The following is a 15,222-nucleotide window of genomic DNA, read 5'->3' as shown; positions in this document are numbered from 1 at the left end:
TAAAATACAATAGGCACAATGCCGACTTAAGTACAAGAAGACTGACTCTTCCTACTGTCTATGTTTTGAACCATTAATGTGACACTAGTTATAGATTCCGATGCTTCACTCCAGGTTTACTGTATCCCTTGGACCTTCTTATTGACGATGAAACACAGAAATTGCATCGGAATTAAATACAAAAGGCACAATGCCGACTTAAGTACAAGAAGACTGACTCTTCTTACAGACTATGTTTTGAACCATTCCTGTGACACTATTTATAGATTCCGATGCTTCACTTCAGGTTTACTGTATCCCTCTGACCTTATTGACGATGAAACACAGAAATTGCATCGGAATTAAATACAAAAGGCACAATGCCAACTTAAGTACAAGAAGACTGACTCTTCTTACTGTCTATGTTTGAACCATTCCTGTGACACTAGTTATAGATTCCGATGCTTCACTTCAGGTTTACTGTATCCCTCTGACCTTCTTATTGCCGGTGAAACACAGAAATTTCATCGGAATTAAATACGAAAGGCACAATGCCAACTTAAGTACAAGAAGACTGACTCTTCTTCCTGATTATGTTTTGAACCATTTCTGTGACACTAGTTGTAGATTCCGATGCTTCACTTCAGGTTTACTGTATCCCTTGGACCTTCTTATTGACGATGAAACGCAGAAATTGCATCGGAATTAAATACAAAAGACACAATGCCGACTTAAGTACAAGAATACTGACTCATCTAACAGTCTATGATTTGCACCATTCCTGTGACACTAGTTATAGATTCCGATGCTTCACTTCAGGTTTACTGTTTCCCTTGGACCTTCTTATTGACGATGAAACACAGAAATTGCATCGGAATTAAATACAAAAGGCACAATGCCGACTTATGTACAAGAAGAGTGACTCTTCTTCCTGACTACGTTTTGAATCATTCCTGTGACACTAGTTGTAGATTCCAATGCTTCTCTTCAGGTTTACTGTATCCCTTGGACCTTCTTATTGCCGATGACACACAGAAATAGCGTCGGAATTACATACAAAAGACACAATGCCGACTTAAGTACAAGAAGACTGACTCTTCCAACTGTCTATACTTTGAACCATTCCTGTGACACTAGTAATAGATTCCGATGCTTCAATTCAGGCTTACTGTATCCCCCTGACCGTCTTATTGACGATGAAACACAGAAATTGCTTCCGAATTAAATAGAACAGGCACAATGCCGACTTAAGTACAAGAAGACTGACTCTTCCAACTGTCTATGTTTTGAAGCATTCCTGTGACACTAGTTATACATTCCGATGCTTCACTTCAGGTTTACTGTATCCCTCTGACCGTCTTATTGACGATGAAACACAGGAATTGACTCCGAATTAAATAGAAAAGGCACGATGCTGACTTAAGTACTGGAAGACTGACTCTTCCTACAGTCTATGTTTTGAAGCATTCCTGTGACACTAGTTATAGATTCCGTTGCTCCACTTTAGGTTTACTGTATCCCTCTGACCTTCTTATTGACGATGAAACACAAAAATTGCATCGGAAATAAATACAAAAGGCACAATGCCGACTTAAGTACAAGAAGACTGACTCTTCATACTGTCAGTAATTTGAACCATTCCAGTGACACTAGTTATAGATTCCGATGCTTCACTTCATGTTTACTGTATCCCTTGGACCTTCTTATTGACGATGAAACACAGAAATTGCAACGGAATTAAATACAAAAGGCACAATGCCGACTTAAGTACAAGAAGACTGACTCTTCCTACTGTCTATGTTTTGAACCATTAATGTGACACTAGTTATACATTCCGATGCTTCACTCCAGGTTTACTGTATCCCTTGGACCTTCTTATTGACGATGAAACACAGAAATTGCATCGGAATTAAATACAAAAGGCACAATGCCGACTTAAGTACAAGAAGACTGACTCTTCTTACCGACTATTATTTGAACCATTCCTGTGACACTATTTATAGATTCCGATGCTTCACTTCAGGTTTACTGTATCCCTCTGACCTTATTGACGATGAAACACAGAAATTGCATCGGAATTAAATACAAAAGGCACAATGCCAACTTAAGTACAAGAAGACTGACTCTTCTTACTGTCTATGTTTGAACCATTCCTGTGACACTAGTTATAGATTCCGATGCTCCACTTCAGGTTTACTGTATCCCTCTGACCTTCTTATTGACGGTGAAACACAGAAATTTCATCGGAATTAAATACGAAAGGCACAATGCCAACTTAAGTACAAGAAGACTGACTCTTCTTCCTGATTATGTTTTGAACCATTTCTGTGACACTAGTTGTAAATTCCGATGCTTCACTTCAGGTTTACTGTATCCCTTGGACCTTCTTATTGACGATGAAACGCAGAAATTGCATCGGAATTAAATACAAAAGACACAATGCCGACTTATGTACAAGAATACTGACTCATCTTACAGTCTATGATTTGCACCATTCCTGTGACACTAGTTATAGATTCCGATGCTTCACTTCAGGTTTACTGTTTCCCTTGGACCTTCTTATTGACGATGAAACACAGAAATTGCATCGGAATTAAATACAAAAGGCACATTGCCGACTTATGTACAAGAAGACTGACTCTTCCTACTGTCTATGTTTTGAACCATTTCTGTGACACTAGTTATAGAGTCCGATGCTTCACTTCAGGTTTACTGTATCCCTTGGACCTTGTTATTTACGATGAATCACATAAATGGAATTGGAATTAAATACAAAAGGCACAATGCCGACTTAAGTACAAGAAGACTGACTTTCCAACTGTCTATGTTTTGAACCATTCCTGTGGCACTAGTTATACAATCCGATGCTTCACTTCAGGTTTACTGTATCCCTCTGACCGTCTTATTGACGATGAAACACAGAAATTGCATCCGAATTAAATAGAAAAGGCACAATGCCGACTTAAGCACTGGTAGACTGACTCTTCCTACTGTCTAGGTTTTGAACCATTCCTGTGACACTAGTTATAGATTCCGTTGCTTCACTTTAGGTTTACTGTATCCCTCTGACCTTCTTATTGACGATGAAACACAGAAATTGCATCGGAATTAAATACAAAAGGCACAATGCCGACTTAAGTACAAGAAGACTGACACTTCTTACTGTCTATGCTTTTAACCATTCCTGTGACACTAGTTATAGACTCCGATGCTTCACTCCCGGTTTACTGTATCCCTTCGACCTTCGTATTGACGATGAAACACAGAAATTGCATCGGAATTAAATACAAAAGGCACAATGCCGACTTAAGTACAAGAAGACTGACTCTTCTTACTGTCTATGCTTTGAACCATCCCTGTGACACTAGTTATAGATTCCGATGCTTCACTGCAGGCTTACTGTGTCCCTTAGACCTTCTTATTGACGATGAAACACAGAAATTGCATCGGAATTAAATACAAAAGGCACAATGCCGACTTGAGTACAAGAAGACTGACTCTTCTTCCTGACTACGTTTTGAATCATTCCTGTGACACTTGTTGTAGATTCCAATGCTTCACTTCAGGTTTACTGTATCCCTTGGACCTTCTTATTGCCGATGAAACACAGAAATAGCATCGGAATTAAATAAAAAGACACAATGCCGACTTAAGTACAAGAAGACTGACTCTTCCAACTGTCTATGCTTTGAACCATTCCTGTGACACTAGTAATAGATTCCGATGATTCAATTCAGGTTTACTGTATCCCCCTGACCGTCTTATTGACGATGAAACACAGAAATTGATTCCGAATTAAATAGAAAAGGCACAATGCCGACTTAAGTACTAGAAGACTGACTCTTCCTACTGTCTATGTTTTGAACCTTTCCTAAGACACTTGTTATAGATTCCGGTGCTTCACTTTAGGTTTACTGTACCCCTTGGACCTTCTTATTGTCGATGAAACACAGAAATTGCATCGGAATTCAATACAAAAGGCACAAGGCCGACTGAACTACAAGAAGACTGACTCTTCTTACTGACTATGCTTTGAACCATTCCTGTGACTCTAGTTATAGATTCCGATGCTTAACTTCCGGATTACTGTATCCCTTGGACCTTATTATTGACGATGAAACACAGAAATTGCATCGGAATTAAATACAAAAGGCTCAATGCCGACTTAAGTACAAGAAGACTGACACTTCTTACTGTCTATGCTTTGAACCATCCCTGTGACACTAGTTATAGATTCCGATGCATCACTGCAGGTTTACTGTGTCCCTTAGACCTTCTTATTGACGATGAAACACAGAAATTACATCGGAATTAAATACAATAGGCACAATGCCGACTTAAGTACAAGAAGACTGCCTCTTCCTACTGTCTATGTTTTCAACCATCATTGTGACACTAGTTATAGATTCCGATGCTTCACTTCAGGTTTACTGTATCCCTTGGACCGTGTTATTGACGATGAAACACAGAAATTGCATCGGAATTAAATACAAAAAGCACAATACCGACTTAAGAACAATAAGACTGGTTCTTGTTATGGACTATGTTTTGAACCATTCCTGTGACACTAGTCATAGATTCCGATGCTTAACTTAAGGATTACTGTATCCTTCTGACCTTCTTATTGACGATGAAACACAGAAATTGCATCCAAATTAAATACAAAAGGCAAAATGCCGACTTAAGTACAAGAAGACTGACTCTTCATACTGTCTATAATTTGAACCATTCCAGTGACACTATTTATAGATTCCGGCGCTTCACTTCATGTTTACTGTATCTCTTGGACCTTCTTATTGACGATGAAACACAGAAATTGCATCGGAATTAAATACAAAAGGCATAATGCCGACTTAAGTACAAGAAGACTGACTCTTCCTACTGCCTATGTTTTGAACCATTAATGTGACACTAGTTATAGATTCCGATGCTTCACTATAGGTTTACTGTATCCCTTGGACCTTCTTATTGACGATGAAACACAGAAATTGCATCGGAATTAAATACAAAAGGCACAATGCCGACTTAAGTACAAGAAGACTGACTCTTCTTACAGACTATGGTTTGAACCATTCCTGTGACACTATTTATAGATTCCGATGCTTCACTTCAGGTTTACTGTATCCCTCTGACCTTCTTGTAGCCGATGAAACACAGAAATTGCATCGGAATGAAATACAAAAGGCACAATGGCGACTTAAGTACAAGAAGACTCACTCTTCTTACTGTCAATGTTTGAACCATTCCTGTGACACTAGTTATAGATTCCGATGCTTCACTTCAGGTTTACTGTATCCCTCTGACCTTCTTATTGACAGTGAAACACAGAAATTTCATCGGAATTAAATACGAAAGGCACAATGCCAAATTAAGTACAAGAAGACTGACTCTTATTCCTAATTATGTTTTGAACCATTCCTGTGACACTAGTCGTAGATTCCGATGCTTAACTTCAGGATTACTGTATCCCTCTGACATTCTTATTGACGATGAAACACAGAAATTGCATCGGAATTAAATACAAAAGGCACAATGCCGACTTCAGTACAAGAAGACTGACTCTTCCAACTGTCTATGTTTTGAACCATTCCTGTGACACTAGTTATACATTCCGATGCTTCACTTCTGGTTTACTGTATCCCTCTGACCGTCTTATTGACGATGAAACACAGAAATTGCATCCGAATTAAATACAAAAGGCACAATGCCGACTTAAGTACTGGAAGACTGACTCTTCCTACTGTCTATGTTTTGAACCATCCCTGTGACACTAGTTATAGATTCCGATGCTTCCCTGCAGGTTTACTGTGCCCCTTAGACCATCTTATTGACGATGAAACACAGAAATTACATCAGAATTAAATACAATAGGCACAATGCCGACTTAAGTACAAGAAGACTGACTCTTCCTACTGTCTATGTTTTCAACCATTATTTTGACACTAGTTATAGATTCCGATGCTTCACTTCAGGTTTACTGTATCCCTTGGACCGTGTTATTGACGATGAAACACAGAAATTGCATCGGAATTAAATACAAAAAGCAGAATACCGACTTAAGAACAAGAACACTGACTCTTCTTATGGACAATGCTTTGAACCATTCCTGTGACACTAGTCATAGATTCCGATGCTTAACTTCAGGATTACTGTATCCTTCTGACCTTCTTATTGACGATGAAACACAGAAATTGCATCCAAATTAAATACAAAAGGCAAAATGCCGACTTCAATACAAGAAGACTGATTCTTCATACTGTCTATAATTTGAACCATTCCAGTGACACTAGTTATAGATTCCGATGCTTCACTTCAGGTTTACTGTATCCCTTGGACCTTCTTATTGACGATGAAACACAGAAATTGCATCGGAATTAAATACAAAAGGCACAATGCCGACTTAAGTACAAGAAGACTGACTCTTCCTACTGTCTATGTTTTGAACCATTAATGTGACACTAGTTATAGATTCCGATGCTTCACTCCAGGTTTACTGTATCCCTTGGACCTTCTTATTGACGATGAAACACAGAAATTGCATCGGAATTAAATACAAAAGGCACAATGCCGACTTAACTACAAGAAGACTGACTCTTCCTACTGTCTATGTTTTTAACCATTAATGTGACACTAGTTATAGATTCCGATGCTTCACTCCAGGTTTACTGTATCCCTCTGACCGTCTTATTGACGATGAAACACAGAAATTGCATCCGAATCAAATAGAAAAGGCACAATGCCGACTTAAGTACTAGAAGCCTGACTCTTCCTACTGTCTATGTTTTGAACCAATCCTAAGACACTTGTTATAGATTCCGATGCTTCACTTCAGGTTTACTGTATTCCTTGGACCTTCTTATTGTTGATGGAACACAGAAATTGCATCGGAATTCAATACAATAGGCACAAGGCCAACTTAACTACAAGAAGACTGACTCCTCTTACTGACTATGCTTTGAGCCATTCCTGTGACCCTAGTTATAGATTCCGATGTTTCACTCCAGGTTGACTGTATCCCTTGGACCGTCTTATTGACGATGAAACACAGAGACTACATCGGAATTAAGTACAAAATGCACAATGCCGACTTAAGTACAAGAAGACTGACTCTTCTTACTGACTATGATTTGAACCATTGCTGTGACACTAGTTATAGATTCCGTTGCTTCACTTCAGGTTTACTGTATCCCTCAGACCTTCTTATTGACGATGAAACACAGAAATTGCATCGGAATTAAATACCAAAGGCACAATACCGACTTAAGAACAAGAAGACAGACTCTTATTACTGACTATGCTTTTAACCATTCCTGTGACACTAGTCATAGATTCCGATGCTTAACTTCAGGATTACTGTATCCCTCTGACCTTCTTATTGACGATGAAACACAGAAATTGCATCGGAATTAAATACAAAAGGCACAATGCCGACTTAAGTACAAGAAGACTGACTCTTCCAACTGTCTATGTTTTGAACCATTCCTGTGGCACTAGTTATACATTCCGATGCTTCACTTCAGGTTTACTGTATCCCTCTGACCGTCTTATTGACGATGAAACACAGAAATTGCATCCGAATTAAATAGAAAAGTCACAATGCCGACTTAAGTACTGGAAGACTGACTCTTCCTACTGTCTATGTTTTGAACCATTCCTGTGACACTAGTTATAGATTCCGTTGCTTCACTTTAGGTTTACTGTATCCCTCTGACCTTCTTATTGACGATGAAACACAGATATTGCATCGGAATTAAATACAAAAGGCACAATGCCGAATTAAGTACAAGAAGACTGACACTTCTTACTGTCTATGCTTTTATCCATTCCTGTGACACTAGTTATAGATTCCGATGCTTCACTGCAGGCTTGCTGTGTCCCTTAGACCTTCTTATTGACGATGAAACACAGAAATTGCATCGGAATTAAATACAAAAGGCACAATGCCGACTTAAGTACAAGAAGACTGACTCTTCCAACTGTCTATGCTTTTAACCATTCCTGTGACACTAGTAATAGATTCCGATGCTTCAATTCATTTTTACTGTATCCCCCTGACCGTCTTATTGACGATGAAACACAGAAATTGCTTCCGAATTAAACAGAAAAGGCACAATGCCGACTTAAGTACTAGAAGACTGACTCTTCCTACTGTCTATGTTTTGAACCATTCCTAAGACAATTGTTATAGATTCCGATGCTTCACTTCAGGTTTACTGTATCCATTGGACCTTCTTATTGTCGATGAAACACAGAAATTGCATCGGAATTCAATACAAAAGGCACAAGGCCAACTGAACTACAAGAAGACTGACTCTTCTTATTGACTATGCTTTGAACCATTCCTGTGACTCTAGTTATAGATTCCGATACTTAACTTCCGGATTACTGTATCCCTCTGACCTTCTTAGTGAAGATGAAACACAGAAATTGCATCGGAATTAAATACAAAAACCACAATGCCGACTTAAGTACAAGAATACTGACTCATCTTACTTTCTATGTTTTGAACCGTCCCTGTGACACTAGTTATAGATTCCGATGTTTCACTCCAGGTTGACTGTATCCCTTGCACCTTCTTATTGACGATGAAACACAGAAATTGCATCGGAATTAAATACAAAAGGCACAATGCCGACTTAAGTACAAGAAGACTGACACTTCTTACTGTCTATGCTTTGAACCATCCCTGTGACACTAGTTATAGATTCCGATGCTTCACTGCAGGTTTACTGTGTCCCTTAGACCTTCTTATTGACGATGAAACACAGAAATTAAATCGGAATTAAAAACAATAGGCACAATGCCGACTTAAGTACAAGAAGACTGACTCTTCCTACTGTCTATGTTTTCAACCATCATTGTGACACTAGTAATAGATTCCGATGCTTCACTTCAGGTTTACTGTATCCCTTGGACCGTGTTATTGCCGATGAAACACAGAAATTGCATCGGAATTAAATACAAAAAGCACAATACCGACTTAAGAACAATAAAACTGACTCTTCTTATGGACTATGCTTTGAACCATTCCTGTGACACTAGTCATAGATTCCGATGCTTAACTTCAGGATTACTGTATCCTTCCGACCTTCTTATTGACGATGAAACACAGAAATTGCATCCAAATCAAATACAAAAGGCACAATGCCGACTTAAGTACAAGAAGACTGACTCTTCATACTGTCTATAATTTGAACCATTCCAGTGACACTAGTTATAGATTCCGATGCTTCACTTCATGTTTACTGTATCCCTTGGAGCTTCTTATTAACGATGAAACACAGAAATTGCATCGGAATTAAATACAAAAGGCACAATGCCGACTTAAGTACAAGAAGACTGACTCTTCCTACTGTCTATGTTTTGAACCATTAATGTGACACTAGTTATAGATTCCGATGCTTCACTCCAGGTTTACTGTATCCCTTGGACCTTCTTATTGACGATGAAACACAGAAATTGCATCGGAATTAAATACAAAAGGCACAATGCCGACTTAAGTACAAGAAGACTGACTCTTCATACAGACTATGGTTTGAACCATTCCTGTGACACTATTTACAGATTCCGATGCATCACTTCAGGTTTACTGTATCCTTCTGACCTTCTTGTAGACGATGAAACACAGAAATTGCATCGGAATGTAATACAAAAGGCACAATGCCTACTTAAGTACAAGAAGACTCACTCTTCTTACTGTCTATCTTTGGACCTTTCCTGTGACACTAGTTATTGATATCCGATGCTTCACTTCAGGTTTACTGTATCCCTCTCACCTTCTTATTGACGGTGAAACACAGAAATTTCATCGGAATTAAATACGATAGGCACAATGCCAAATTAAGTACAAGAAGACTGACTCTTCTTCCTGATTATGTTTTGAACCATTCCTGTGACACTAGTCGTAGATTCCGATGCTTCACTTCAGGTTTACTGTATCCCTTGGACCTTCTTATTGACGATGAAACGCAGAAATTGCATCGGAATAAAATACAAAAGACACAATGCCGACTTAAGTACAAGAAGACTGACTCTTCCAACTGTCCATGTTTTGAACCATTGCTGTGACACTAGTTATAGATTCCGTTGCTTCACTTCAGGTTTACTGTATCCCTGTGACCTTCTTATTGACGATTAAACACAGAAATTGCATCGGAATTAAATACAAAAGGCACAATACCGACTTAAGAACAAGAAGACAGACTCTTATTACTGACTATGCTTTGAACCATTCCTGTGATACTAGTCATAGATTCCGATGCTTAACTTCAGGATTACTGTATCCCTCTGACCTTCTTATTGACGATGAAACACAGAAATTGCATCGGAATTAAATACAAAAGGCACAATGCCGACTTCAGTACAAGAAGACTGACTCTTACAACTGTCTATGTTTTGAACCATTCCTGTGACACTAGTTATACATTCCGATGCTTCACTTCAGGTTTACTGTATCCCTCTGACCGTCTTATTGACGATGAAACACAGAAATTGCATCCGAATTAAATACAAAAGGCACAATGCCGACTTAAGTACTGGAAGACTGACTCTTCCTACTGTCTATGTTTTGAACCATCCCAGTGACACTAGTTATAGAGTCCGATTCTTCCCTGCAGGTTTACTGTGTCCCTTAGACCATCTTATTGACGATGAAACACAGAAATTACATCGGAATTAAATACAATAGGCACAATGCCGACTTAAGTACAAGAAGACTGACTCTTCCTACTGTCTATGTTTTCAACCATTATTGTGACACTAGTTATAGATTCCGATGCTTCACTTCAGGTCTACTGTATCCCTTGGACCGTGTTATTGACGATGAAACACAGAAATTGCATCGGAATTAAATACAAAAAGCAGAATACCGACTTAAGAACAAGAAGACTGACTCTTCTTATGGACTATGCTTTGAACCATTCCTGTGACACTAGTCATAGATTCCGATGCTTAACTTCAGGATTACTGTATACTTCTGACCTTCTTATTGACGATGAAACACAGAAATTGCATCCAAATTAAATACAAAAGGCAAAATGCCGACTTAAATACAAGAAGACTGATTCCTCATACTGTCTATAATTTGAACCATTCCAGTGACACTAGTTATAGATTCCGATGCTTCACTTCATGTTTACTGTATCCCTTGGACCTTCTTATTGACGATGAAACACAGAAATTGCATCCAAATTAAATACAAAAGGCACAATGCCCACTTAAGTACAAGAAGACTGCCTCTTCCTACTGTCTATGTTTTGAACCATTAATGTGACACTAGTTATAGATTCCGATGCTTCACTCCAGGTTTACTGTATCCCTTGGACCTTCTTATTGACGATGAAACACAGAAATTGCATCGGAATTAAATACAAAAGGCACAATGCCGACTTAAGTACAAGAAGACTGACTCTTCCTACTGTCTATGTTTTGAACCATTAATGTGACACTAGTTATAGATTCCGATGCTTCACTCCAGGTTTACTGTATCCCTCTGACCGTCTTATTGACGATGAAAGACAGAAATTGCATCCGAATCAAATAGAAAAGGCATAATGCCGACTTAAGTACTAGAAGCCTGACTCTTCCTACTGTCTATGTTTTGAACCATTCCTAAGACACTTGTTATAGATTCCGATGCTTCACTTCAGGTTTACTGTATCCCTTGGACCTTCTTATTGTCGATGAAACACAGAAATTGCATCGGAATTCAATACAAAAGGCACAAGGCCAACTTAACTACAAGAAGACTGACTCCTCTTACTGACTATGCTTTGAGCCATTCCTGTGACCCTAGTTATAGATTCCGATGTTTCACTCCAGGTTGACTGTATCCCTTGGACCGTCTTATTAACGATGAAACACAGAGACTACATCGGAATTAAGTACAAAATGCACAATGCCGACTTAAGTACAAGAAGACTGACTCTTCTTACTGACTATGTTTTGAACCATTGCTGTGACACTAGTTATAGATTCCGTTGCTTCACTTCAAGTTTACTGTATCCCTCAGACCTTCTTATTGACGATGAAACACAGAAATTGCATCGGAATTAAATACAAAAGGCACAATACCGACTTAAGAACAAGAAGACAGACTCTTATTACTGACTATGCTTTGAACCATTCCTGTGACACTAGTCTTAGATTCCGATGCTTAACTTCAGGATTACTGTATCCCTCTGACCTTCTTATTGACGATGAAACACAGAAATTGCATCGGAATTAAATACAAAAGGCACAATGCCGACTGAAGTACAAGAAGACTGACTCTTCCAACTGTCTATGTTTTGAACCATTCCTGTGACACTAGTTATACATTCCGATGCTTCACTTCAGGTTTACTGTATCCCTCTGACCGTCTTATTGACGATGAAACACAGAAATTGCATCCGATTTAAATAGAAAAGGCACAATGCCGACTTAAGTACTGGAAGACTGACTCTTCCTACTGTCTATGTTTTGAACCATTCCTGTGACACTAGTTATAGATTCCGTTGCTTCACTTCAGGTTTACTGTATCCCTCTGACCTTATTACTGACGATGAAACACAGAAATTGCATCGGAATTAAATACAAATGACACAATGCCGAATTAAGTACAAGAAGTCTGACACTTCTTACTGTCTATGCTTTTAACCATTCCTGTGACACTAGTTATAGACTCCGATACTTCACCCCAGGTTTACTGTATCCCTTGGACCTTCTTATTGACGATGAAACACAGAAATTGCATCGGAATTAAATACAAAAGGCACAATGCCGACTTAAGTACAAGAAGACTGACTCTTCTTACTGTCTATGCTTTGAACCATCCCTGTGACACTAGTTATAGATTCCGATGCTTCACTGCAGGCTTACTGTGTCCCTTAGACCTTCTTATTGACGATGAAATACAGAAATTACATTGGAATTAAATACAATAGGCACAATGCCGACTTGAGTACAAGAAGACTGACTCTTCTTCCTGACTACGTTTTGAACCATTCCTGTGACACTAGTTGTAGATTCCGATGCTTCACTTCAGGTTTACTGTATCCCTGGGACCTTCTTATTGCCGATGAAACACAGAAATAGCATCGGAATTAAATACAAAAGACACAATGCCGACTTAAGTACAAGAAGACTGACTCTTCCAACTGTCTATGCTTTGAACCATTCCTGTGACACTAGTTATAGATTCCGATGCTTCACTTCAGGTTTACTGTATCCCCCTGACCGTCTTATTGACGATGAAACACAGAAATTGCTTCCGAATTAAATAGAAATGGCACAATGCCGACTTAAGTACTTGAAGACTGACTCTTCCCACTGTCTATGATTTGAACCATTCCTAAGACACTTGTTATAGATTCCGATGCTTCACTTCAGGTTTACTGTATCCCTTGGACCCTCTTATTGTCGATGAAACACAGAAATTGCATCGGAATTCAATACAAAAGGCACTAGGCCGACTTAACTACAAGAAGACCGACTCTTCTTACTGACTATGCTTTGAACCATTCCTGTGACTCTAGATATAGATTCCGATGCTTAACTTCCGGATTACTGTATACCTCTGACCTTCTTAGTGACGATGAAACACAGAAATTGCATCGGAATTAAATACAAAAAGCATAAAGCCCACTTAAGTACAAGAATACAGACTCATCTTACTGTCTATGTTTTGAACCGTCCCTGTGACACTAGTTATAGATTCCGATGTTTCACTCCAGGCTGACTGTATCCCTTGGACCTTCTTATTGACGATGAAACACAGAAATTGCATCGGAATTAAATACAAAAGGCACAATGCCGATTTAAGTACACGAAGACTGACTCTTCTTCCTGTCTATGCTTTGAACCATCCCTGTGACACTAGTTATAGATTCCGATGTTTCACTGCAGGTTTACTGTGTCCCTTAGACCTTCTTATTGACGATGAAACACAGAAATTGCATCCAAATTAAATACAAAAGGCACAATGCCGACTTAAGTACATTAAGACTGACTCTACATACTGTCTATAATTTGAACCATTCCAGTGACACTAGTTATAGATTCCGATGCTTCATTTCATGTTTACTGTATCCCTTGGACCTTCTTATTGACGATGAAACACAGAAATTGAATCGGAATTAAATACTGAAGGCACAATGCATACTTAAGTACAAGAAGACTGATTCTTCCTACTGTCTATGTTTTGAACCATTCCTGTGACATTAGTTATAGATTCCGATGCTTCACTTCAGGTTTACTGTATCCCTCTGACCTTCTTATTGACGGTGAAACACAGAAATTGCATCGGAATTAAATGCGAAAGGCACAATGCCAACTTAAGTACAAGAAGACTGACTCTTCCTCCTGATTATGTTTTGAACCATTCCTGTGACACTAGTTGTAGATTCCGATGCTTCACTTGAGGTTTACTGTATCCCTTGGACCTTCTTATTGACGATGAAACGCAGAAATTGCATCGGAATTAAATACAAATGACACAATGCCGACTTAAGTACAAAAAGACTGACTCTTCCCACTGTCCATGTTTTGAACCATTCCTGTGACACTAGTTATAAATTCCGATGCTTCACTTCGGTTTTACTGTATCCCTTGGACCATCTTATTGACGATGAAACACAGAAATTGCATCGGAATTCAGTACAAAAGGCACAAGGCCGACTTAACTACAAGAAGACTGACTCCTCTTACTGACCATGCTTTGAACCATTCCTGTGACTCTAGTTATAGATTCCGGTGCTTAACTTCCGGATTACTGTATCCCTCTGACCTTCTTAGTGACGATGAGACATAGAAGCTGCATCGGAATTAAATACAAAAGGCACAATGCCGAATTAGGTACAAGAAGACTGACTCTTTTTACTGTCTATGATTTTAACCATTCCTGTGACACTAGTTATAGACTCCGATGCTTCACTCCAGGTTTACTGTATCCCTTCGACCTTCTTATTGACGATGAAACACAGAAATTGCTCCGGAATTAAATACAAAAGGCACAATGCCGACTTAAGTACAAGAAGACTGACTCTTCTTACGGTCTATGCTTTGAACCATCCCAGTGACACTAGTTATAGATTCCGATGCTTCACTGCAGGTTTACTGTGTCCCTTAGACCTTCTTATTGACGATGAAACAAGGATATTACATCGGAATTGAATACAATAGCACACTGCCGACTTACGTACAAGAAGACTGACACTTCCTACTTTCTATGTTTGAACCATTCCTGTGACACTAGTTATAGATTTC

Source organism: Schistocerca serialis, chromosome 8 (genome assembly GCF_023864345.2).
Source record: "Schistocerca serialis cubense isolate TAMUIC-IGC-003099 chromosome 8, iqSchSeri2.2, whole genome shotgun sequence".
NCBI classification, from domain to species: domain Eukaryota; kingdom Metazoa; phylum Arthropoda; class Insecta; order Orthoptera; family Acrididae; genus Schistocerca; species Schistocerca serialis.
Note: the sequence above shows the minus strand (reverse complement) of the source record.